The sequence below is a fragment of the Bubalus kerabau genome, chromosome 2, assembly GCF_029407905.1.
Source record: "Bubalus kerabau isolate K-KA32 ecotype Philippines breed swamp buffalo chromosome 2, PCC_UOA_SB_1v2, whole genome shotgun sequence".
Lineage (NCBI taxonomy): Eukaryota > Metazoa > Chordata > Mammalia > Artiodactyla > Bovidae > Bubalus > Bubalus kerabau.
In genome coordinates, this window is record NC_073625.1 from 21,459,671 (window position 1) to 21,487,628 (window position 27,958).

A 27,958-nucleotide genomic window follows, 5' to 3' on the forward strand; every position below is an offset into this window, starting at 1 on the left:
CTGCTGCTTGACCAGGGACCTGGTGCCAAAGACAACATCCCAGGAATGACAACCAGGGAGTAATAAGACAGAGGGACCTTGCACGATGCAGCCACACCACCACCCCTGGAGTGTCTATCCCTGGACTACTGCATGAGAGAGAGATACATTCCTATCTTGTTTATGCTACTGTTCATTTGAGTTTCTATTTTACTTCATGTAGCCAACAATACTTTAAACAGAGTTGGGTTTTCCGTGAAGTGAATGAAGCATGAAGTCAGAAAGTCTCACTTGTCTGGGATTATTCCAAGGCTGGAGGAGGAAACTTCGTGTTGTTTCCATGGTCATTTTGTACCCTTTTCCTTAATGGGTTCCCCTAAATTGCATAGGCCCCACAACTCTGAATTCTTACCTTATCTTCAGTAATTCAATGAAGCTCTTCGTGTGTGCCTCTTCTGGTAAGGCAACCTGAAATAAAGAACAATAAATACATCCATTTTCTCCTGCATGACGTAAACTAGAACATACTTGGTGAGATTTAAGAATATTACTGCCCACTGTTTCTCAAAGTATACATTGCTAGATATTAATGATTGCTGTATGAAAAAAGAGTTTTATGATCAAGTAATTTGGGGAAATGCAATATAAGCTAAAACATTTGTGTCTATGATTTTCACTTTAACATCTCTCAGAGGATTTAATTTGCAAGTATGAATAGGGAATCTTCCTGAGAAAGAGAAGACTGTGTTTTTGAAACTTGAAAGTGAAAGTCCCTCAGTTATGTCTGACTCTGCGACCCCAGGGACTGTATGTATAGTCCATGTAATTCTCCAGGCCAGAATACCGGAGTGGGTAGCCATTTCCTTCTCCAGGGGATCTTCCCAACCAAGGGATCAAACCCAGGTCTCCTGTATTGCAGGCAGATTCTTTACCAGCTGAGCCATCAGAGAAGCCCAAGAATACTGGAGTGGGTAGCCTATCCCTTCTCCAGCAGATCTTCCCAACCTAGGGATCAAATCAGGGTCTCTTGCATTGCAGGCGGATTCTTTCCACCTGAGCTACCAGGGAAGCCCAGGACGACTAACCATCTCTCCCCTTCTAAGGAGTAGTTTGTGGGCTAGTTTTCTGTGGAGCAAGATTCAGAAATTCACCAGGTCTTAGCTGGAAATATTTTTATGTTTTATTTTTTAATTTTATTTATTTGGCTGCACCAGATTTTAAGTTGCGACATGCAAACTCTTAGTTGCCACATGTGGAATCTAGTACCCTGACCAGGGATCAAATCCAGGCCCCCTTCATTGGAAGTATGGAGTCTTAGCCACTGGACCACCAGGGAAGTCCCCTGTGTTTTATTTTTATAGCATTAGCAGAACAAGGTGATTTTTCTTCCTCATCTTTTTTTTAAGTTGCTGTCTGGAGTTTGTTGCCCAGTAGGCATGAATGCCAACAACACTGCCATTTTTAGATTGACACTGGCCCACCTCTCAAGTCTCCAACAAAAGCTAGGAATATTATGTACAAAGTATTAGATCACCTCTGCAGGAAAGGGTGTGATTTCAGAGGCACTGGGGTCACACTGAGGTTTTATCTCCCATGAGGAGGTATTTTTGATAATGAGGTACAAAAAGATACAACCACAATTGAGAAGTAGTTTGCATAAAATATCTTTTTTTTCCCCCTTATGTCAATGCTTGTAGAAATGTCCCAGTTCATTTGTGGGTTAGAATCTCATTACAGGGAAATAATTAGTCTCCATGCTTCTTGCCTTTAACCAAGATTTTAGCGTTCATACTTGTATTTGTCTTCTTAAGTTTCTGTAAGTGTTCCACAACTGGGTGACTCAGGATTTTAATTTCTTCCAGTTCTGGAGGCTAGAAGTCTGAAATTAAGATGTCAACAGGGCTGTTCTTCCTCTGAGACTCTGGGGAGAATCCTGCCTTGCCTCCTCCTAGCTTCTGATAGTAGCCTTCAATCCTTGGGGTTCCTTGGCTTACAGCTGCATCCTACAATCCCTGCCTGCTTTCACATGGTTTTTCTCTTGTCACAGAGGTTAGAGCTTCACCATATCTTTTGGGAGGATACAGTTCAACCCATAACAACACCAAAGAACCCTTACTTATCTTAGCATGCTGTCATAGTGGACAGAGCTCAGAGTTAGGGGTCAGAAACTCTGGACAAACGTTTAGCCTGCATTTTCATACACATACTGAGAATAATCATACATGCCTTGATGTCCATCTAAGCGTTGTGACAAAGATCTAGAAAAGTGCTTTGTGGCCTCTCAATGATAGTAAGTGCTATCGCTATCTTTAAGGAGAAACATGGCCAGTGTGGGCAATTATCATTTAGTATATAATCCCATGGGCTTCCCAGGGTGGCTCACAGGTAAGGAATATGCCTGCCAATGCAGGAGACATGAGTTTGACCCCTGGGTCAGGAAGATCTTCTGGAGGAGAAAATGGCAATCCACTCCAATATTCTTGCCCGGGAAATCCCAAGGACAGAGAAACCTGGTGGGCTACAGTCTGCTCGGTCACGAAGAGTTGAACATGACTGAGCACGCACACAGCAGCAGCCTATCATCCATACCTAACTGTAGACAACCATTCTGACCTCTATCTCATACAGCTACTTACTAGACAAGGGTAAGATGCTTTTCCCTTTTTTTGCTGCCCGTGCATTGTTAACCAAGCAAAGTCAGGTGGTGAGGTGAATCCTCGCAAGTGCAGCCAACTCAGAAATGGAATATGAAGCACTGAGTCATGGGAAAATGCCCTTAATGCTTTAATAAAATTCTCTGAGTTTTAACTCAAAAGACTGAAAAAGGTCAGTGAAAGGCTTCTTTTTTTAAGACTAGATATTAATGAGTATATTCAAAATTACTCAGCATTCATTGTACATAAATGGCAACCCAAAGTTTTTGATGCAATAATAATAAAGTAGTAGAGCCGACTTATTAGAAAAGACTATGATGCTGAGAAAGGTTGAAGGCAGGAGGAGAAGGGGACAACAAGAAGATGAGATGGTTGGATGGCATCACTGACTCAATGGACACGAGTTTGAGCAAGCTCCAGGAGATGCGGAAGGAAAGGAAGCCTGGCGTGCTGCAGTCCATGGGGTCGAAAAGAGTCAGACGTGACCGAGTGACTGAACAATAGCAGAGTTGTGGTTCCTAATCTGAAGTCCTTGATCTCTAGAGACACTGGAGATAGTAATAGGAATTTGCATACAAGCTTTAATTTTGCCTAAGTCTTTTCACTTAGTTAACTAAAGTTATCATAACTAAAACATTCATCTTTTTTCTTGGGTGTGAATTTATTACATAATTTTGACTATACTGGTTTTCTCATGTTGGGTAGATATTCTCCTTGGCAACCATATACCTTTTTAAACAAATACAAATGAATCAATTATGATGACACATTTAAAATCATTTAAAGGATCAAAATGGAGTAAGTGGCTCAGGCCACCAAAATGGAGCTGGGTGGCTCTTATGGATTTGGTTTCAGACCTGTTTCGGCATTACAGAGAACCTGAATTGTCTGAACTGTATCAAACTCGCGGACACCACCAGCGTTTTCAAAATAGTATCTGCTAGCAGCTGCCAGCTACAACCTTCTGGTCTCAAGGTTGTAATTTATAACTATGCAACCATTTCAGAACACAGTCAATCCCTGCTTTACAGGCACTCTTACTTCTTGCTAGCTCCAATCCTATTTTTTGACAAACATCTTATGTAACTTTTCAGTTCAGATTGTTATTGATTATCTGCATCAATGTTTATATGTGTAGTTATTTTGGTATACAGAATCTTAAGAAAACATGAGAACGGAGGGAGATTGAGATCTTAAGAAAGGATTTTTAGTAGTTAAAATGTCGAGAAAAGGGTAGATTAAAAAGGTGGATACTGATCATATGACCCCCCCTTTTCATGAACACAGACAAAACAAGGCAGTCTCCCAAACTCTTTGTTCTATTTTTACTTAAAACCATTACTTGACTTAAATGCCTTAAAACCATTACTGTGACCTTCTAGAATTTCCTGAACAGTTTTCTGCTATTTAAAATGTAGTTGGCTGATTCCTTTCACATTTCAGAAATTTCCTGTATCATTTTAATGATTATGTAGAGTATGACTTTGCTCTCAGCATTAAAAGTAAACAGAGCCAAAACACGAGGAAGAAAAATTTATATATTTAGGCAAAACCTTAGAGAGGGCAGAAAGCTTTTATGATGTGTGGGTGCATGCATGCTCAGTCATTCACTCATGTCTGACTCTTTGTGACCCTATGGACTGTAGCCCTCCAGGCTCCTCTGTTCAAGGGATTTTCCAGGCAAGAGTGCTGGAGTGGGTTGCCATTTTTCTCCTCCAGGGGATCTTTCTGACCCAGGGATTGAACCCATGTCTCCTGTGTCACCTACACTGGCAGGCAGATTCTTTACTATTGAGCCATCTGCGAAGCTTTTATGATACAAAACCTAAAGTAAGACAAAGTCTGGGAAGGTAAAGTCACCATTCCTGAAAGATCTCAAACCCCAAATCAGAATACTCTACACAAGGAGCCAATGATGTTCTAGCAGATTTATTGAAGCCATCTCCCTTGTTTATGACATGAAGATCCCACGTAGACCCCACACTGTCTGGAATCCCCAAGGAAATCAATAGAAACGGCATCCCTGACCATTCTTAGCTGGTTTCTATCGCTTTCCCTGAACTTTAATTTTATATAACCTTATTTATCATACAGGTTTTCCTTGTGTGTACATGCTAAGTCGCTTCAGTCATGTCCAACTCTTTGCAAGCCCATGGACTATAGCCCGCCAGTCTCCTCTGTCGGATTCTCCAGGCAAGAATACTGGAGTGGGTTGCCATGCCCTCCTTCAGGGGATCTTCCCAACACAGGGATTGAACCCGCATCTCCTGCATTGTCAGGAGGGTTCTTTATCACTAGTGCCACCTGGGAAGCCCCACAAGTTTTTCTTAGAACCGCATAGATCTTTACAACAAAGCACTTTTCACTCCCTGGGAAAGATGTTCTGAAGGCCAGGGTATGCTTTCCTTTCGTCCAGAGACTCAACTTTAAGCAGCTCCTCATCTCTACCTTTTCCAATAACGTGTTTTAAAATCAGTTCATTTTCTTTCAAAGTGGGGTATCACATAACATTCTCTGCTGGAGGGCATATGCGGTGAGAAAAATCACTCCTCTAAGTGATTTTCAAAAAATGTATCCTTTCTCATAAGGTATATCGTATCATCATGAAGGGCTCTGCTCAATGACATTTTACTCAGTGAACCTATTTGTGGGGCCAGAAATAGAAAAAGAAATCAAAGTTGGTCAGCATTCTAGGTGCCCCTCTAAAGCCACCTCCAAGTCACTCCCAACCCTACTCCACCCCTGAAAATAACTTAAAAAAATTTTTTTTCATCACTACAGATTAATTAGTCTGATTTTAGTCAGAATATATGCACAGAGAAGGCAATGGCACCCCACTCCAGTACTCTTGCCTGGAAGATCCCATGGGAGGAGGAGCCTGGAGGGCTGCAGTCCATGGGGTGGCTGAGGGTCGGACATGACTGAGTGACATCACTTTCACTTTTCACTTTCATGCATTGGAGAAGGAAATGGCAACCCACTCCAGTGTTCTTGCCTGGAGAATCCCAGGGACGGGGGAGCCTGGTGGGCTGCCATTTATGGGGTCGCACAGAGTCGGACACGACTGAAGCGACTTAGTAGCAGCAGCAGCAGTACATGACTCAGTTTCCTATTTGTTGAGGCTGCTGAAGCAGTGAGTGGTTCATTTTTATTGCTGACTCACTCTGGTATGAAAATGCAACAATTTATTTTTTTGTTCTATCTTGGATGAAATTTTGGGTTATTTCTAACATTTGACTATTAAGAATACTGCTTCAATAAAAATTGTGCATGTCTTTTGGAGAACACACATACATATTTCTGTACATCACTACATTTTGCTCTTATCTGTGCTCTCGATATTATTTGCATTTATTGTGTCTGTATGATAGAATATAATATAATGTGTTACTATGTATCTCTTCTCAACTCTTTATTCAAGAGCATCAGGTAGGTAGCATCACACTGGTTTTGGTGGCAATAAACACACCATAGAAACTGGCAATTACTAAAAATCAGGATTTAGTGTTTTGTTGATCATCAAGACTTACAAAGATGAAGGAAAATATTAATAATCCAGATTAATTGTAAATGTGTATCATACCAGTAGTCACTGGATTGTTAATAGCATAAAAATAGAGAGAATATTTTTGAATATTTGAATACCATTATTCAATTCAGCAAACAATTGCTCCTGTTAATGACAAGTGAGTGAAGCTCAAAACATGTGTTTTTGGTTTCACTTTGTTTTACTTGTGAACATAAAAATATCAATCAACATTTATGTTGGATATCCACTTGGAAAATGTTAAACATTTGTTAGAAAATCTCTGGTCAGAAGGTACAATTATGCTCAGTTTTAGTAGAAAAGACCAAACAGTTTTCTAATTTACACTCTTAGCAGCAGTACATGAGAGTTTCAGTTACTCCTCATATGCACATGTACTGTTTCACTGCAAGTACTTTTTTTTAGTTTTAGTCATTCTGATTCATCTGATATGGAACTGTTGTTCTTATTTGCATTTCCCTAATGACTAATAATGTTGAGCGTCTTGTCAGTATTAATTAGCTTTCTGAATATCCCTTTGGGAGGTGTCTATTTTTATACCTTTTGTGCATTTTCTTATTAGGTGGACTGTGTTTTTCTCATTGCTTTGCAGGAATTCCTTATATACTTTTTGTATATCTTGTATCTGAGGTTTTCTATCTTCTAAAGATCTTTGTCAGATAGACATGTGACCACTTGCAGCTTAACTTTTCCTTCTCTTGATGGTGCTTTTAGATCTTAATTTTAATACAGACCTATTAATCAACCTTTCCCTTTATGGTTTCAGTGATTCATTAAAAAATATTTGCCTACACCAAGGTCATGAAGACACTCTCCTAGGTTACATTCTAAAAGCTTTATTGGTCTTTCATGTTTAGATTTATATAGTGTCCCAGGAGACGATTTTTGTAGGTGATATGAGATGCACATTTAAATTGGTTTTTTCTACATAGGTTTCCAAATTCCATCTAAGTTTTCCAAATGGATACCCATATACTATTTGTTCAAAATACCATCTTACCCTATTGCAGTGTAGAGTTGTTCAGTCACTTAGTTGTGTCTGACTCTTTGCGACCCCGTGGACTGCAGCACTCCAGGCTTCCCTGTCCTTCACCATCTCCCGGAGCTTGCTCAAACTCATGTCCATCGAGTCCGTAATGCCATCCAACTATCTCATCTCCTGTCGTCCCCTTCTCCTCCCACCTTCAATCTTTCCCAGCATCAGGGTCTTTTCCAGTGAGTTCTTTGCATCAGGTGGCCAAAGTATTGGAGTTTCAGCTTCATCATCAGTCCTTCCAATGAATATTCAGGACTGATCCCCTTTAGGATGGACTGGTTGGATCTCCTTGCTGTCCAAGGGACTCTCAAGAGTCTTCTCCAACACCACAGTTCAAAAGCATCAATTCTTTGGTGCTCAGCTTTCTTTATGGGCTTCCCTCATAGCTCAGTTGGTAAAGAATCTGCCTGCAGTGCAGGAGACCTAGGTTTGATTCCTGGGTCAGGAAGATCCCCTGGAGAAGGAAATGGCAACCCACTCCAGTATTCTTGCCTGGAGAATCCCATGGACAGAGGAGCCTGGCAGGCTATAGTCCATGGGGTCACAAGAGTCGGACATGACTTAGTGACTAAACCACCAAACCACCACAGCTTTCTTTATAGTCCAACTCTCACATCCATACATGACTACTGGAAAAACCATAGCTTTGACTAGATGGACCTTTGTTGACAAAGTAATGTCTCTGCAGTGTAGAGTAACTGGTCATAAGTTGAACAACTGTCTATCTCTTTATGGACTCTGTTCTGTTCCACTGGTTTATCTGCCTTTCCATGTATCAAGACCACAGTATTTAAAATAAGTCTTGATATGAGGTTGTGTAAGTTCTGTAACTTGGTTCATCCTCAAGACTGTTTTTATTATCCTTGGCTTTTTATACTGTCATAAAAATTTAGAATTAGCTACTTCTCGAGAGAGGGATCAAAAGGAAGGGGATGCCACATAACATAATCTGTTGGCATATAAGTAGTGTGATTAGTCTCTCCTGATTTTGATGATGCATTAGGTTTATGAACTCCAAATCAGAATGACTTGGGCAGTAAATAGTACAAGACTTCAAACCAACTGGTTTAAATGTTAAAGCACGTTGTTATCTCAATAAACAAGATTTTATTCATGGTATGATCAATATCTCTGGGTTCACTTCATATGATTCTGTCTTCCATGTGTTTTGGTTTTATCTTCAGGCTAAAAGATCACCTCATTTTCAAGTAACATGTCCATAAATAACAATATTCAAAGGAAGGAGCACTCATTCTTCTTCAGGTTTTTCTCAGGACAAAAAGTTCTCCAATCAGGCTTCCCCCTCTTGCCTCATTAGCCAGAATTATATCCAATGTCTTTGCCTAAATCAAATACCAGTTAAGAGGATGGGACCACCATGAATGACTCAGATAGGATCTTGGACTAGGATTATTTCTCATTAGGTACATGTTCTTGCCAAAGAGGGTGTCTATCTGAACAAAAACAGAGTGGTAGCTATAGGGTAAGTATATAAATATTTCTGCTACAATTTCCCTTTGGTTACTCAACATCCAAACACGTTCTACTTCTTCTGTCTTCACTTCCAAAGATAACTATGCTTGTGTGAATGAACATGAGTGCTTTCTTAGATGAAAATAACCCAGAGTCTCTTTTAGTTAATATGTCCAGCTCCAATTCTAGTGTCTGTGGATGTTGTAAAGTCTTACCAGAGCCTTAACTTCCCAGATGAACCAGAGTGCCAGAAATCCTCTAACACTCTCTTTGTAGTCCTCTCTATGCAAATATAAGAGCAAACCTCACTGCAGTTAGGGGACATTTTGAAGTACTCTTTGCCCATCTCTTGATTTGACATCTGCATCGATCCAGGGTCCCTTATGTCAGGAGAGCCAGGCATCACTGAGCCCTTTGTAAACATGTTCCTGACTCTCTCCAAGGCATGATCATTCAAAGATGATGAAAGTTTCATTACTGCTGCTCGGTTTCTGCTTATACATGAGACATTTTATGATTCCAGTTAATACAAGATACCACTGCAGAACAGGAATAACCAAAGCACTTAATCACAAGATTGAGCCTTCTGATCTTGAGAGACAATGCTTTCCTATTTTAACAGTCACCACAGGAAACCCCTAAAACAGTACTCAGAAGACGCTTCCAGGAAAGCAGAAATACTCACTGAGTCTCAGGCAGGAGGACTGAGCAGATGCTGTGCTCACTCTATGACTTGGTCAACAGGTACGAGCAGTGTCATGCTTCAATCTCATCCCAGCAACCCTGCTCCGGACTTGCTAAGAGAGAGGAAAAGAAGAAACAGGGAGGGATAAAGAGAAGATCAGGACCTGTCTGAAAGTGGGCTTACTCATGCCCACTTTCCATACATCTTCCTCTGAATCATAGAATGGTGGAGAATCTGGCAAACGGGAAGGGGGAGTTCAAGCTAAGATACCATCTTTGTACATATTCAGTCAGCTGAGTTCAATGTCATTCATTTAACTTGAAACTGATAACACTTTATTGAGGTGGTCCAAAGCAGACAGATCTGTATCTAAGCATCTTATTTTTAGTGACATATTTTTAACTGTGGGTGTGACCTCTGGGAAAGTTATGTAAGCAATCTGAGGCTTGGCACTAGCAATAACCAACAGTTATTCAGGACAGGTGGTTAATAGTAACTGACGCAGTATACGTGATGCCTGGCACATGGCAGTCAGCGCTAGGTGACGTTGATTGTCTTCCTGATTACTGATAAGGATGCTGTGTGCGTGACAACAGTAAAACCAAGAGCTTTGGCAGACTCAGTTCTCATAGCCACAAATGGTATTAAGTACAAGAGAAAAACCTGGAACCTCTCCAAGTAACTGACAACACAGCGTAACATAATGGAAAACAATTGCCAAGTGAAATCAGAAATCAGGCAAAAAACTCTAACAAAAGTGATCTTGAGGGAATTGCTCACAGAATACACACATCCTCTATAGATAACATTTGTGAGGTCAGGATAAAATATGCGATTTGCATTTCCAATGGAAGGATCATTTGAGCTGGATCACGGGGATATATGTCAATGGTGCTCTGAAAAAACTGCCAGTACACCACATCAGTTGTTGTTTGGTCACTAAGTCATGTCCAACTCTTTAGAGCTAGTACTTGATGTTATTTCCAATAGACCCCAACCAACGACAAGTGTTAGCACCGTAAATCAATTTTCCTAAGACCTCGTAGTCTCTGGATTAATCACACTTTAAAGTTTTGAGCTGAGAGAACAAACAAAATACAGACAGCTAAAAGCAACTATAAATCTTTCTGCATCAGCAACTTTGATATCAGTGCTATTCAGGCCCCCTCTTTAAAATTTTTGTTTATTGAGATAAAATACATCAAACATACTTTGAGCATTTTAAAGTATACAGTTCAATGGCTTTTAGTATATTCACAACCTTATACAACCATCACCATTATCTAATTCCAGAATATTTCCCTTACCCTCCAAAAGAAGCCTCTTTTTTTTTTTTTTTTTGGCCAAGCCACGTGGGCCTGTGGGATCTTAGTTCCCCGACCAGGGATCAAACCTGTACCCCCTGCAGTGGAAGTACTGAGTCTAACCCACTGGACTGCCTGGGAAGTCCAGAAACCTTCCTTTCAAAGTGAACATTTGGAGGAGGAACCTACTGATTCCAGTACTAACACATATATTTTCAGACTTAATTCCAAAATACAATAAAAAAAAAAAACTTAAATATACTAGGGAAAAGGGGTAAACAGGGAGAGAGAAATATGGTAGCATATTGTAAGCATCGGTTGTGCGTTATGCCTGGTGTGGCCTGGCTGCAAGGAGGCCTGCAGTGATCTCGCCTCCTGACAGCCATGCCCCGTGTGACCTCCCTCCCCCATCCAATCAGGACTGGTCAGGGGAGCCAACAGAATACTGCAGGCAGGATGCCAGATCATTTCCTAGACAGGTTTATAAACGACTCGGTGGTTTTCCCTTGCTCTGTCTCTCAGATCTCTCCCTCTGGGGGAAGCCAGCTGCCATGTCATGATGGCACTCAAGCAGCCTACACAGTGGCTCACCTCTCAAGGAACTGAGGCCTCCAGCCAGCAGCCATAGGAGGCAGCCATCTTGGAAGTAGGTCATCCAGCCCCCTCAAGCCTTCAGATGACTGCAGCCCTGACCAACACCTCCCGAGACAGCCAGAGCTACCCAACCAAGCTGCCGTTGGATTCCTCAGTGTTAGACACTACAGGTGATAATAAAGGTTTGTGGTTCTCATTATCAGAGAAATGCACATCAAAACCATAATGAGGTACCATCTCACGCCAGTCAGAATGGCTGCGATCCAAAAGTCTACAAGCAATAAATGCTGGAGAGGGTGTAGAGAAAAGGGAACCCTTTTACACTGTTGGTGGGAATGCAAACTAGTAGAGCCACTATGGAGAACAGTGTGGAGATTCCTTAAAAAACTGGAAATAGAGCTAACATACAACCCAGCAATCCCACTGCTGGGCATACACACTGAGGAAACCAGAATTGAAAGAGACACATGTACCCTAATGTTCATCGCAGCACTGTTTATAATAGCCAGGACATGGAAGCAACCTAGATGTCCATCAGCAGACAAATGGATAAGAAAGCTGTGGTACATATACACAATGGAGTATTACTCAGCCATTAAAAAAGAACACATTTGAGTCAGTTCTAATGAGGTGGATGAAACTGGAGCTAATTATACAGAGTAAAGTAAGTCAGAAAGAGAAACACCAATACAATATATTAACACATATATATGAGTCCCTTGGATTGCAAGGAGATCCAACCAATCCATTCTGAAGGAGATCAGCCCTGGGATTTCTTTGGAAGGAATGATGCTAAAGCTGAAACTCCAGTACTTTGGCCACCTCATGCGAAGAGTTGACTCATTGGAAAAGACTCTGATGCTGGGAGGGATTGGGGGTAAGAGGAGAAGGGGACGACAGAGGATGAGATGGCTGGATGGCATCACTGACTCGATGGACGTGAGTCTGAGTGAACTCTGGGAGTTGGTGATGAACAGGGAGGCCTGGCGTGCTGTGATTCATGGGGTCGCAAAGAGTCGGACACAACTGAGTGACTGATCTGATCTGATCTGATGGAATTTAGAAAGATGGTAATGATGACCTTATATTCAAGACAGCAAAAGAGACACAGATATAAAGAACAGACTTATGGACTCTGTGGGAGAAGGCAAGGGTGGGATGATTTGACAGAATAGCATTGAGACATGTATATTACTATACGTGAAATAGATGACCAGTGCAAGTTTGATGCATTAAGCAGGGCACTCAAAGCTGATGCTCTGGGACAACCCAGAGGGATGGGATGGGAAGGGAGATGGGAGGGGGTTTAGGACGGGGGGACACATGTCCATCCATGGCTGATGCATGTCAATGTATAGCAAAGGCCACCACAATATTGTTAAACAATTAGTCTCCAATTAAAATGAATAAATTGATTTTAAAAATAAACGACAGCAAAAAAGTAAAATAAAACAGAAAAAAAAAGTTTCACACTGCTAAGTTTTGAGGTAGCTTGTTAACAGAGTAATAGATACGTGCTAAAGGGGTGTCAGAGGAATAACTGAGAAAAGCCGCCAGCAGGAGGAGACGAAGTACAAGTGCCTCACAGAGCGAAGCACCTGAAACACACAGAAATACAGAATTACAGCCAATGCGCAAATCCTCTACCCGATACTCAGCTTCCCTTCTGGAGTCCTTTCTCTGCCACCAGTGCCCTGTTACAACCTTTTTTCCCAATCAAGACAGTCCTTGTTCAAATAAAACCTAACTCATACAGAAATCAAAAGAGGGGCACACAATGTGATTTTTTTCTGCACTCCATTTATGCCGAGAGATGGAGTACTTTTATCCCCTCCATCTTCCTAAGGATAGAGCTGAGAGAAGGCTGATAAGCTATTTTCCAGAAGATCCTTCTAATGTTCTCTGTGTCTATTTCCACTGGATTTTTTTTTTTATGAAAGAGGTAAAACAAACAAAATGAAACAATTTAAAGTAAATGCAAATAAAATGGCAAACCACTTTAGAATAACTGGGGGGGGGTGGTTAAGGAAGAGACAGCTTGCAAATGTTAAATCAGGAATTAATATCTTCACCATCCCTTAGTTTTCTAGAAAAGGGCTGGTTTCTCCTCTCCTGCTCAAAAATTCACTCAGACCCTCTATTCTTCGAGTTGCGTAAACCACTCCACGTGTTTTCTCCTGGCACCAAAATATGTTTGGCTAATTCAAACCTCCAGTCTGTTCAGATCTTGTTGAAACATGTTTGCTTTGCTAACTCCTAGTAAAGTAAATGTACTTTTAGAGCTTGGTCATGGACTTAAGCCGCCAGATATTTTTGCCTGATACCATCTATTCCTGTCACCTTGTCAACAAGTTACCAGAGGTGGGGTTAATTCTCATTTTGCAAGAATGTGACCCAAAAATGTGTTTGATGATCCTGAGTCCTGGTTATCTCAGATTTACAGCGGCTCTTAGATCACAGCTCTGAGAATAAGCCAGATGCTGTCTTGTTACTCCCCTTCAAGATCACAGTGAAGGAGCTGGAGCAACTCAGTGAAGCTACAAGCCACGCTGTGCAGGGCCACCCAGGTCGGACAGATCACCATGAAGAGTGCTGACAAGACATGGTCCACTAGAGGAGGAAATGGCAACCAATCCAGTATTCTTGCTTGGAGAACCCCATGAACAGTATGACAAGGCAAAAAGATAAGACATGGGAAGATGAGGCCCTGCAGGTGGGAAGGGAGTCCACTATGCTACCGGGGAAGTGTGTATGAGTATAGTTGCTCAGCCCTGCCTGACTCTTGGAGACCCTATGGACTGTAGCCTGCCAGGTTCCTCTGTCCATAGAATTTTCCAGGCAAGAATACTGGAGCAGGTTGCCATTTCCTTCTCCAGGGGATCTTTCCAACCCAGGGATGGAACTCGCATCTCATGCATCTCCTGCATTGGCAGGTGGATTCTTTCCCACTGTGCCACCTGGGAATCCCCATGTGTGGAGGGCAATTACTAATAACTCCAGAAAGAACGAAGACGCTGGGCCAAAGCAGAAAGGACGCTCAGTTGTGGATGTGCCTGGTGGTGAAAGTAAAGTCCAGTGCTGTAAAGAACAATATTACATAGGAACCTGGAATGTTAGGTTCATGGGTCAAGGTAAATTGGACTTGTTCAAGCAAGAGACAGCAAAGCTGAACATCGACATCTTAGGAAATCAGTGGTCTAAAATGGACGAGAATGGGTGAATTTCATTCAGATGACCATTATATCTACTACTATGGGAAAGAATCCCTTAGAAGAAATGGAGTAGCCCTCAGAGTCAACAAAAGAGTCTGAAATGCAGTATTTGGGTGCAACCTCAAAAATGACAGAATGATCTCAGTTTGTTTCCAAGCCAAACCTTTCAACATCACAGGACTCCAAGTCTATGCACTAACCACCACTGATGTCAAAGAAGCTGAAGTTGACCACTTCTGTGAAGACCTACAAGACCTTCTAGAACTAACATCAAAAAAAGATGTCCTTCTCATCAGAGAGGATTGGAATACAGAAGTAGGAAGTCAAGAGATACCCAGAATAATAACCAAGTTTGGCCTTGGAGTACAAAATTAACCAGGGCAAAGGCTAAAAGAGTTTTGTCAAGAGAACATGCTGGTCATAGCACACATTCTCTGCCAACGACCCAAGAGATGACTCTACACATGGACATCACCAGGTCGTTAATACTGAAATCAGATTGATTATATTTTTTGCAGCCAAAGAAGGAGAAGATCTATACAGTCAGCAAAAACAAGACCTGGAGCTGACTGTGGTTCAGATCATGAGCTTGTTATCACAAAACTCAGGCTTAAATGGAAGAAACTAGGGAAAACCACTAGGTCATTCAGGTATGACCTAAGTCAAATCCCGTATGATTATATGGTGGAGGTCATGAATAGATTCAAAGGGTTAGATCTGGTAGATCTAGTATCTAGTATCTGAAGAACTAAGGACAGAGGTTCCTAACACTGTACAGGAGGCAGTGACCAAAACCATCCCAAAGAAAAAGAAGGCAAACTGGTTGTCTGAGGAGGCTTTACAAATAGCTGAGAAAATAAGAGAAGTGAAAGGCAAGGGAGAAAGGGAAAGATATGCCATTTGAATGCAGAGTTCCAGAGAAAAGCAAGAAGAGATGAGAAAGCCTTCTTAATTGAATAATGCAAAGAAATAGAGGGAAACAATAGAATGAGAAAGATAGAGAGCTCTTCAAGAAAACTGGAGCTATCAAGGGAACAAACGTTTCAAGCAAGAATGGACATGATAAAGGACAGAAATGGTAAGGACCTAACAGAAGCAGAAGAGATTAAGAAGAGGTGACAACTTAATACCCAACTGAATGCAGAGTTCCAGAGAACAGCAAGGAGACATAAGAAGGCCTTCTTAAATGAGCAATGCAAATAAATTTGTTTTCAAATAATTACATTACCATACAGTATGCCTCTCTCTTTTGTAAGTGGAGAAACTGCCTATCAGCCTATTATCACTGGTATTTTTTTTGGTAATGTAACAAAAATTTAATACTATAAATGTGACTATAATACTATGTGCCATAAATACTGCATAAAGACCCATTCACTGGTGTATAGCTTAGAATACTGTGAAGCAATCTTATTCATTGCATTAGGCTACTATTAAGCAATTGCACTGCTGCTTCTTTAATTATCAATGTATAAATCACTATATAAAAAGAGGAAAAGAAATAGAAAAATAGGAAAACAATAGAATGGGAAAGACTAGGGATCTCTTACAGAAAACTGGAGATACCAAGGGAACATTTCATGCAAGGATGGACACGATAAAGGACAGAAACTATAAAGATCTAACAGAAGCAGAAGATATTAAGAAGAGGTTGCAAGAATACATAGAAGAACTATGCAAAAAAGGTCTTAATGACCCGGATAACCAGTATGGTATGATCACTCACCTAGAGCCAGACACCTGGAGTGTGAAGTCAAGTCGGCCTTAGGAAGCATCACTACAAACAAAGCTTGAGAATATGATAGAATTCCAGTTGAGCTATTTCTAGTCCTAAAAGATGGTGCTATTAAACTGTTGCACTCGATATATCAGCAAACTGGAAAACTCAGCAGTGGTCACAGGACTTGAAAAGGTCAGTTTTTCATTCCATTGCCAAAGAAGGGCAATGAAAAGGAATGTTCAAACTACCATACGATTGCACTCATTTCACATGCTAGCAAAGTTATGCTCAAAATCCTTCAAGCTAGGCTTCAGCACTACATGAACTGAGAACTTTCAGATGTACACGCTGGGTTTTGAAGAGGCAGAGGAACCAGAGATCAAATTGCCAACATTTGTCTGATCATGGAGAAAGCAAGGGAATTCCAGAAAAATATCTACTTCTGCTTCATTGACTATGTTAAAGTCTTTGACTGTGTGACTCACAATAAACTATGGTAAAGTTTTAAATAGATGGGTGAAACAGTCCACCTTACCTATCTCCTGAGAAACCTATATGTGGGTCAAGAAGCAACAGTTAGAACTGGACATGGAAGGACTGTTGTTGCTGTTGTTCAGTCACTCAGTCGTGTCCAACTCTTTGCAACCCCATGGACTGCAGCACACCAGGCTCCCCTGTTGCTCACAATCTCCTGGAGTTTGCTCAAACTCATGCCCATTGAGTTGATGATGCCATCCAACCATCTTGTCCTTTGTCATCCCCTTCTCCTCCTGCCTTCAATCTTTCCCAGTATCAGGGTCTTTTCCAATGAGTCAGCTCTTTGCATCAGATGGCCAAAGTAGTGGAGCTTCTGCTTCAGCATCAATCCTTCCAATGAATATTCAGGACTGATTTCCTTTAGGATTGACTGGTTTGATTTCCCATCCAAGGGATTCTCAAGAGTCTTCTCCAACACCACAGTACAAAAGCATCAATTCTTCGGTGCTCAGCCTTTTCTGTGGTCCAACTCTCACACCCATACATGACTACTGGAAAAACCATAGCTTTGACTATATGAACCTCTGTCAGCAAAGTAATGTCTCTGTTTTTTAACATGCTGTCTAGGTTTGTAATAGCGTTTCTTTCAAGCAGCAAGCATCTGTTAATTTCATGGCTGCAATCACTGTCCACAGTGATTCTGGAACCCAAGAAAATAAAGTCTGTCACTGTTTCCATTGTTTTCCCATCTATTTGCTAGGTAGTGATGGGACTGGATGCCGTGATCTTTGAATGCCATGGAAGAACTGCCTGGTTCAAACTTGGGAAAGGAGTACATCAAGGCTGTATGTTGTATGCAGAGTACATCATGCAAAATGCTGGACTGGATGAATCGCAAGCTGGAATCAAGATCACTTGGAGAAGTATTGACAACCTCATATATGCAGATGATGCCATTAGGAACTAAAGAGCCTCCTGATGAGGGTGAAAGAGGAGAGTGAAAAACCTGGCTGGAAATTCAAGATTAAAAAAACTAAGATCATGGCATCCTGTCTCATCATTTTATGGCCAATAAAAGGGGAAAATCAGATGCTGTGACAGATTTTATTTTCTTGGGCTCCAAAATCACTGCAGATGGTGACTGCAGCCATGAAATTAAAAGTCAATGGCTCCTTGCAAGAAAAGTTATGACAAACCTAGACAGAGTATTAAAAAGCAGAGGCATCACTTTTTCTATAGGTCCATATAGTCAAAACTATGGTTTTTCCAGTATTTGTGTACAGATTTAAGTGTTGGACCATACAGAAGGCTGAACACCTAAGAACTGAGGCTTTCAAACTATGGTGCTGGAGAAGACGCTTGAGAGTCTCTTGGACTGCAAGGAGATCAAACCAGTCAATCCTAAAGGAAATCAGTCCTGAATATTCATTGGAAGGACTGATGCTGAAGCTGAAGCTCCAATAATGTGGCCACCTGATGCGAAGAGCTGGCTCACTGGAAAGTCCTTGATGCTGGGAAAGACTGAAGGCAAAAGGAGAAGAGGTTGGCAGAGGAGATGAGATGGTTGGATGGCATCACTGACTCAATGGACATGAATCAGAGTGAACTCTGGGAAATGGTGTAGGACAGAGGAGCCTGGTGTACTGTAGTCCTTGGAGTTGCAAAGAGTCGAACACAACTCAGGGAATGAAAAACAACTGTCCAGTTATTAACATCAGAGGTTGGTAACCCAAAGGAGCTCATCTTCTGTTCCATCAAATAAAAACACGACACAAATACACATTGTTAATTGGGTAAGAAGGTCAGACATTGGCTCCATGGGCCCAGTGGTTTATAAAACAGGCCAAAGAAGGTCATCAGACACTGCTTTGGACTCTCAGAATCAGGTGTTAAGACAAAATTATAGTCTTTGAGCCAGACTCCTTCTGCATCTTTCTCCTCTTTTTCTGTTGGTCTATTTGGACTGTGCTTTGTTGGTGAGCTTACTTGTTAATTAAAAATTTTCTGTTGCTTACATTTTGAACTATTTCAATGATAAAGAGAAGCTCAGAAACAACATAATGGAGATCTGTGTATGCAATACCAAGACTGAACAAATGTTAAAATTTAGATTCTGTTTTTTTGAGAATGAACACAATTGAGGCAAAGTCAAGACTCTAGTTCTGCAGTGGACAGGCCCTTGGGTTGTACCCAACGACCCACACCTATGTAAAGTCCCCTCTGCAGAACCTGTGACTTCTTTCTAATTGACAGAATGTGGCAAAGATGATGCAATGTCCCTCTTTTAATCAGATTATGCTACATGGCAAAGGCTAAAGGATTTTGTAGATATGATTAAAATCCCTAACTAGTTGACCTCAAGTTTACCCAAAGGGAGATTATTCTGTTTGGGCCTCATTTAATGAGGAAGTAAAAATAAAAGTTAGTCGCTCAGTTATGTCCAACTCTGTGATCCCATGGACTGTACTTCACCAGGCTCCTCTGTCCATGGAATTCCCCAGGCAAGAATAATGGAGAGGGTTGCCATTTTCTTCTCCAGGGGATCTTCCTGACCCAGGGATCGAACCAAGTTCTCCCACACTGCAGGCAGATTCTTTACCATCTGAACCACCAGAGAAGCCACCATTTAATGAGGGGGGCACCTTAAAAGGGGAACAGGGGATAAAAGACTTCTAAAGACTGAGAACCTCTCTCCTCATCACTGGCTCTGAAAAAACAAGCCGCCTGTATTCTACAGTTGCAAAGAAATGAACTGTGCCAATAACCAGAGGGAGCTTGGAAGCAGATTTGTTTCTAACTGAGGTTCCTAAAGAGAACACATTGTGGTTAACACTTTGATTTCAGCCTCGTGAGACCCTGCTCAGAGAACCTAGGAAAGCCTTGCCTGGATTTCTAACCTACAGAGACTGTAAGATAGTAAAATGGCATTAGTTTAAGCTATGAAGTTTGCAGTAATTGTTACTCATAGATTAAAAAAAAAAGAAAAACCTAATACAAGCCCTGATCTCATTTCTTCATCTCCTTCCCCAGGGTATCCCAGGAAATGATGTTCAGCTTTACTAGAAGGAAGGGAAATACAAATTTACATAAGGAGATGCCATTTCATACTCTTTAAAATTGACAAAAATCAAAATGCCTAACAACCCAATGGAGTAATAAGAAGTGTCACGTATTGGAAGTGGGAATGAAAACTGGTAGAACCATTTCAGAAAGAGGTTTATGATGCTTTTGTGACCTAACAAGTTAACTTTTAGCAGCTTTTCATACTTTTTACTACATATATTCTGCATGAAAGTGAAAGTCACTCAGTCATGTCCAACTGTTTTTGACCCCATGGACTGTAGTCCGTGGAATTCTCCAGGCCAGAATACTGAGGTGGGTAGCCTTTCCCTTCTCCAGGGGATCTTCCCAACCCAGGGATTGAACCCAGGTCTCCCACATTGCAGGCAGATTCTTTACTAGCTGAGCCACCAGGGAAGGCCAAGAATATTGGAGTGGATAGCCTATCCCTTCTCCAGTGGATCTTTCAACCCAGGAATCAAATCGGGGTCTCCTGCATTGCAGGCAGACTCTTTACCAACTGAGCTATGAGAGAGTGAAGTAAAAGTCACTCAGTCATGTCCGACTCTTTGTGACCCCATACACTATACGGTCCATACAATTCCCCAGGCCAGAATACTGGAGTGGGTAGCCTTTCTCTTCTCCAGGGGATCTTCCCAACCCAGGGATCAAACCCAGGTCTCCCGCATTGCAGGTGAATTCTTTACCTGCTGAGCCACAAGGGATGCCATAGATTTTATTTTAATGTATATTATTCAGAAACATTTGGTATTTTTCAGTGTTTTAAATTTAAAGTAAGTAGCATACTTTAGTAACTTGATTTTTTACTTAATATTCTGATATTAAAATTCATCTACTTTTATACTTAACAGATTCTTCTTTTTAACTCAGTAAAATATTCCATTATACTACAATATACCACAGTTTATTCATTCTTCAAACTATACTGGGGCAATCACACCTGTATTCATCTTAGGGGCAGTTTCCCTAGTGATTACATTAAAAGTGAAAATTTAAATAAGGCTGAGCATCGCTTTGTATGTTTTTGGTCATTCTATCTTCTTCTTTGCTAAATGCCTTTTCATGTTTTTTACCCATTTTCCTGCAGGGTAGTTATTATTTTCCTTGTTGACTTAAAGGGTTACTACAAACAAAGCTAGTGGAGGTGATGGAATTCCAGTTGAGCTATTTCAAATCCTGAAAGATGATGCTGTGAAAGTGCTGCACTCAATAGGCCAGCAAATTTGGAAAACTCAGCAGTGGCCACAGGACTGGAAAAGGTCAGTTTTCATTCCAATCCCAAAGAAAGGCAATGCCAAAGAATGCTCAAACTACCGCACAATTGCACTCATCTCACACGCTAGCAAAGTAATGCTCAAAATTCTCCAAGCCAGGCTTCAGCAATATGTGAACCATGAACTTCCTGATGCTCAAGCTGGTTTTAGAAAAGGCAGAGGAACCAGAGATCAAATTGCCAACATCCGCTGGATCATCGAAAAAGCAAGAGAGTTTCAGAGAAACATCTATTTCTGCTTTATTGACTATGCCAAAGCCTTTGACTGTGTGGATCACAATAAACTGTGGAAAATTCTGAAAGAGATGGGAATACCAGACCATCTGACCTGCCTCTTGAGAAACCTGTATGCAGGTCAGGAAGCAAAAGTTAGAACTGGACATGGAACAACAGACTGGTTCCAAATAGGAAAAGGAGTACATCAAGGCTGTATATTGTCACCCTGTTTATTTAACTTCTATGCAGAGTACATCATGAGAAACGCTGGACTGGAAGAAACACAAGCTGGAATCAAGATTTCCTGGAGAAATATCAATAACCTCAGATATGCAGATGACACCACCCTTATGGCAGAAAGTGAAGAGGAACTAAAGAGCCTCTTGATGAAGGTGAAAGTGGAGAGTGAAAAAGATGGCTTAAAGCTCAACATTCAGAAAATGAAGATCATGACACCCGGTCCCATTGCTTCATGCAAACAGTGTCAGACTTTATTTTTCTGGGCTCCACAATCACTGCAGATGGTGACTGCAGCCATGAAATTAAAAGACGCTTACTCCTTGGAAGGAAAGTTATGTCCAACCTAGATCGCATATTGAAAAGCAGAGACATCACTTTGCCAACAAAGGTCCGTCTAGTCAAGGCTATGGTTCTTCCTGTGGTCATGTATGGATGTGAGAGTTGGACTGTGAAGAAGGCTGGGCACCGAAGAATTGATGCTTTTGAACTGTGGTGTTGGAGAAGACCCTTGAGAGTCCCTTGGACTGCAAGGAGATCCAACCAGTCCATCCTAAAGGAGATCAGTCCTGGGTGTTCATTGGAAGGATGATGTTAAAGCTGAAATTCCAATACTTTGGCCACCTGATGCAGAGAGCTGACTCATTTGAAAAGACCGTGATGCTGGGAAAGATTGAGGGCAGGAGGAGAAGAGGATGACAGAGGATGAGATGGTTGGACAGCATCACCGACACAGTGGACATGGGCTTGGGTGAACTCCGGGAGTTGGTGATAGACAGGGAGGCCTGGCATGCTGTGGTTCATGGGGTCGCAAAGAGTTGGACCTGACTGAGCGACTGAACTGAACTGAACTATATATTTTGGCTCTCAATCTCACCAGTTTTATGCATTACAGGTGGCTTATCCACTCATTCCCTGTCAAAAAATATTTACAGTGAACCTGGTTTTCTCACCTGAAAAATGTGGATTATACCATGTACCTCACAGATAAATGACATGACATCCATGCAAGTTTCTGCTCCCATGCCAGCAACACTTTAGATGTTCAGTGAATGTGAGTTTCCTCCTTCTCCTTAAGGATCTTCTGGATACAGGAATAAGGCAGTGCCTAAAAGAATGGACTGGAATTGGACTGAAGTCTTGCCGAATCCCAGTGTCACCGCTTGCCAGTCTTGTGATCTTGGACCACACTGCTTTAAGTCGTCTAAGCCTCAGTTTGCTCATTTGTAAAATACAGATCATAATGCTTGCTCTATAGAGTCGCTCTGAGGAATAAAGCTCTGTCTTCCACAGTGCCTATAAAACACTGAGCTATCAGAACAACAGCAACTGCTATCATTATTATCATTATTGTTAGGGAAGATGAGAATTGCAGAGAAATAACAAACAGAAGGTAGAATATGACAAAGTCTCCCTATGTAAGACACCAGCTAACTGGTATCACAAGACAGAGGTGAAGGAGAGATTACATCCAGTCAAGGGCTGCTGGAAATTCAGGGAAGGTTTCACAGAGGAAATGTCATTTAAATGCAGCTTTGGGGGACCTCCTTGGTGGTCCCTGGTGGCTCAGACGGTAAAGCGTCTGCCTGCAATGTGGGAGACCCGGGTTCGATTCCTGGGTCAGGAAGATCCCCTGGAGAAGGAAATGGCAATCCACTCCAGCACTCTTGCCTGGAAAATCCCATGGACGGAGGAGCCTGATAGGCTACAGTCCATGCGGTCGCAGAGTCAGACATGACTGAGCAACTTCACTTTCACTTGGTGGTCCAGTGGCTAAGACTCCGAAATCCCAATGCAGGCGGGCTGGGTTCCATCCCTGGTCAGGGACACAACAAAGACAGAGGATCCCAAGTGCTGCAAGACCCAAGCAGTGAAATAAACAAATAAAAGAATATTTTAAAAATGCAGCTTGGAAGAAGGGTGGGTGGGATATAGATAGTCAAACCTGAGGAGAAAGAAAATTTTGCAAATAAAACCAAAAAATGCCGGGGTATTAAGCAAAATAAAGAAACAAAGAAAGAAAACTCCTAGTATTCCAGCTGTGCAGAAGTGTGGGATAACCTGAAAGGGGCTGTCGACATCCTGAAAAGGAACATCAAGACCAGATCAATGGAAGCTCTTGGATGGCTTAGGACTCTGAAGTCAGAATGTGATCAAAGAGCATTTAATCTTTGGAGATATCAAAGTACGATACATTTTGCATGAAATAGAATCCCATGCCCTAAAAAAGGCCCTTGCTGGGTAACTACAGAGTGCTTTGGGCTATGGGATCACACTTGTCACCCAGGAGTCCGTGAACGAGTGCCCGGAGGTGGCAGTGGGGAGGACCGGGGACAGTGCCTGTGACTGAGATAAAGGAGTCCAGCAGCTGTGTTCATGGAATCAGGCCCTGGGTCAGCGGCCTATGGAATCCAGCTTGGAGTTGCTCATTGACTCCTATCCCACACTAGGAGTCAACCAGATATGCATGTTTCCTCTCTTACATGGGATCAGTTCTTAAATAGGACCCAGAAAAGGCAAAGTGTACAGTCTTCTTATAGACAAGCCTGGTGGCTCAGTCAGCAAAAGAATCGCTTGCAATGAGGAGATGCAGGTTCGATCCTGGGTTGGGATGATCCCCTGGAGGAGGAAATGGCAATGCACTCCAGTCTTCTTGCCTGGAGAATCCCATGGACATAGGAGCCTGGTGGGCTACAGTCCATGGGGATGTAAGAATCAGACAGGACTTAGCGACTAAACCACGTACCACCATGGGTCCAGATAATAGTTTCACGAATATTTTCTTTTAAATGTGGGTGAAACACATTTACCTTCAGAAAGTTTGGCTTTGGACAAAATGGGCACCACTGATTGGCCATTTAAATCATAGAATTTGGCTGTACCAAAATATATTGGATTTACAATGATCTTTGTTTCTTGTGTTTTATCTAGATTTTTCTCCAGTTTACTATCACATGATTGTTAACTTTAAAAGGTGTTTTGGGTCTTTCTATGAGGAATCTAAAATATTCAAACTCAGAGGAGCAGAGGGTAGAATGGTAGTTCCCAGGGGCTGGGAGGAGATGGAAATACGGAGGTATTAGTCAAAAGGTACAAAGTTTTACTTATATGAGATGAATACATCTTAGAGAGCTATGGTACAGCATAGAGCCAATAGTTAAAAAATACTGCACTGAAAATTTATGAAGAGGGTAGATATTATGTTAAATGTTCCTATACAGAAAAAAATTGTAAGTACAGAGGGTGAGAAGAAACTTTTGGAGGTGATGGATATGTTTATGACATAGATTGTAGTGATGGCTTCATCAGTTCAGTTTCAACTCAGTCGTGTCCAACTCTTTGCGACCCCATGGACTGCAGCACGCCAGGCCTCCCTGTCCATCACCAAGTCCTGGAGTTTGGCAAACTCATGTCCATTGAGTTGGTGATGCCATCCAGCCATCTCATCCTCTGTCGTCCCCTTCTCCTCCTGCCCTCAATCCTTCCCAGCATCGGGGGCTTTTCAAATGAATCAGTTCTTCGCATCAGGTGGCCAAAGTATTGGAGTTTCAGCTTCAAAATCAGTCCTCCGAATGAACACCCAGGACTGATCTCCTTTAGGATGGACTGGTTGGATCTCCTTGCAGTCCAAGGGATTCTCAAGAGTCTTCTCCAACACCACAGTTCAAAAGCATCAATTTTTCAGTGCTCAGCTTTCCTTATAGTCCAACTCTCACATCCATACATGACCACTGGAAAAACCATAGCTTTGACTAGATGGACCTTTGTTGGCAAAGTAATATCTCTGCTTTTTAATATGCCGTCTAAGTTGGTCATAACTTTCCTTTGAAGGAGTAAGCGTCTTTTAATTTCATGGCTGCAGTCACCATCTGCAGTGATTGTGGAGCCCAGAAAAATAAAGTCTGACACTGTTTCCACTGTTTCTCCATCTATTTCCCATGAAGTGATGGGACCAGATGCCATGATCTTCATTTTCTGAATGTTGAGCTTTAAGCCAAGTTTTTCACTCTCCTCTTTCACTTTCATCAAGAGGTTCTTTAGTTCTTCTTCACGTTCTGCCATAAGGGTGGTGTCATCTGCATATCTGAGGTTATTGATATTTCTCCTGGAAATCTTGATTTCAGCTTGTGCTTCCTCCAGCCCAGCATTTCTCATGATGTACTCTGCACAGAAGTTAAATAAGCAGGGTGACAATATACAGCCTTGAAGTACTCCTTTTCCTATGTGGAACCAGTCTGTTGTTCCATGTCCAGTTCTAACTGTTGCTTCCTGACCTGCAAATAGATTTCTCAAGAGGCAGGTCAGGTGGTCTGGTATTCCCATCTCTTTCAGAATTTTCCAGTTTCTTGTGATCCACACAGTCAAAGGCTTTGGCATAGTCAATAAAGCAGAAATAGATGTTTCTCTGGAACTCTCTTGCTTTTTCCATGATCCAGCAGATGTTGGCAATTTGATCTCTGGTTCCTCTGCCTTTTCTAAAACCAGTTTGAACATCAGGAAGTTCATGGTTCACATATTGCTGAAGCCTGGCCTGGAGAATTTTGAGCATTATTTTGCTAGCGTGTGAGATGAATGCAGTTGTGTGGTTGTTTGAGCATTCTTTGGCACTGCCTTTCTTTGGGATTGGTTTCATTGATGTATACTTATCTTCAAACTCATCAGGTTGCATACATTAAATATCTATGAAAGTATTGGTCACTCAGTCATGTCTGAGTCTGCAACCCCATTGACTGTAGCCTGCCAGGCTTCTCTGTTCATGGAATTCTCTAGGCAGCAATACTAGAGTGGGTTGCCATATCCTCCTCCAGGAGCTCTTACCAACCCAGGGATCAAACCCCCAACTCCTGTCAGGTGGATTCTTTACTGTCTGAGCCATCAGGGAAGCCTTGAAATATGTATAGATTTTTGTATGTCAATCACAACTTAATAAAGTGGTTTAAAAATGCTTTGTTCTTATATTATTGTTTTGTTAACAACTGAACATTCCAAAACCTATTTATTTATTCATAAGACAACTGACTTTCAAAGATAATGAGATCCAGCTGCAAAACTGTATGTATTCAAATTATGAGTCTGAGGTTAGAAACATGCCTATTTTTTTAAAAAAAAAAAACAAGTTCTAGGCTTCAGCATGCTGAATGCCTTTTCTCAACCAGGAAATGATGAGTAATTCTGTTAGCAAAACCAGACGGGCATCATGCCACAAGAAATGTTTATCCCTTCACCTCCATCACCTGTTAGAAAAAAATCCAAAGACATTTCTAAAGGAAAGACAGAAAGCGTTGACAATGAAGTTACCCTATTGCTGTCCTTCTTGGTCTAAAACGATTCTGCTGGTGTTGACTGCCCAGTGAGTGCAGATGGAGCTGAAACAATCTTTGCGAGACCAGCAGCTCTTCTTCATTTTCTGCCAGGACTTTTGTAGTATCTGGCAAGAAGTAAATAAACAGCAGGTGTGTTCACCATTATCAATTGATTTTTGAGAGCCATTTCTTAAGAGCCATTTCAACATTTCCTCTCATTCTAACCTAATTGGTAGACAGCATAGGAAGCTTTTTAAAACAATGCTATTGTAATGAAAGCTTATTTATCCAGGACTTTATGAACAATGATTAAATTTTTAAAAATATTTATGTGGCTCCATCAGTTCTCAGTTGCAACATGTGTGATCTTCGCTGCGGTGTGTGGGCTTAGCTGCCCTGTGGCATATGGGATCTTAGTCCCCTGACCAGGGATAGAACCTGTGTTCCCTGCACTGAAAAGCAGATCCTCAACCTCTGGACCACCAGGGAGGTCCCCACAATGACTAATTAATCTGACTACTGCAACCTCTTTTAAGACAGAAGATAAAGCAGTATGAAATGGACGAGTTGATAGCTAGCTTTTAATTCTTTATCTCAAATTACTTTCTGGCTGGATGTTTCATGAAAACGTGCTCTCTTTTACAAAACAGGGAGATGGGTCTCTGAGAAGTTCCTTGACTTCTCCTAGTGCAGATGTAATGGTGGTTCTAACCAGAGACACAAGTCTTAGGATTCCTCATCATATATGTCTGTTGTCTGTCAATTTATGACTTGCAAAGGACACTTGAAATGCTATTTCTCATCAAGAGACTTTTATCTTTGTCAATAAATTAACTGAGGCAATTTTAAATATTCCTATCAATTTGCTGTAATTTTCCCTAAGTAGCTGCTCCAGATGGTGCGTTAGAGACCAGAACACAGGGTATGAAATGTTTTCAGGATACAATGCCATCTCTAATAATACTTCCTTCTGGATAACACGGCCAACCTTTTTCCTTCCTAATACTGTCTAATTAACCAAGAAGGGAGCTGCCAGTAGGAAAATTCCAATGTTCCCCTTCAGAATTGGGGCTTTTTATACAGACTTCAGCACCTGCAAACCGTGGGGAAAACACAGCTCACAGTAGAGAGCAATTTGGCCTTGCTGGTAAAGAAGACGTCACACTT

At 41.5% G+C, this 27,958-nt stretch overlaps 1 long non-coding RNA gene across 1 annotated transcript; it reads right to left on the bottom strand.

Annotated features, from left to right (window-relative positions):
* Positions 1–391: 391 nt before the first annotated feature.
* Positions 392–26,882, bottom strand: LOC129644632 (uncharacterized). Its single transcript, XR_008710898.1, has 3 exons — positions 26,787–26,882; positions 9,375–9,486; positions 392–447 (listed from the first exon to the last, which is right to left on the bottom strand). It is a non-coding gene; the product is annotated as an uncharacterized LOC129644632 (long non-coding RNA).
* Positions 26,883–27,958: the final 1,076 nt, after the last annotated feature.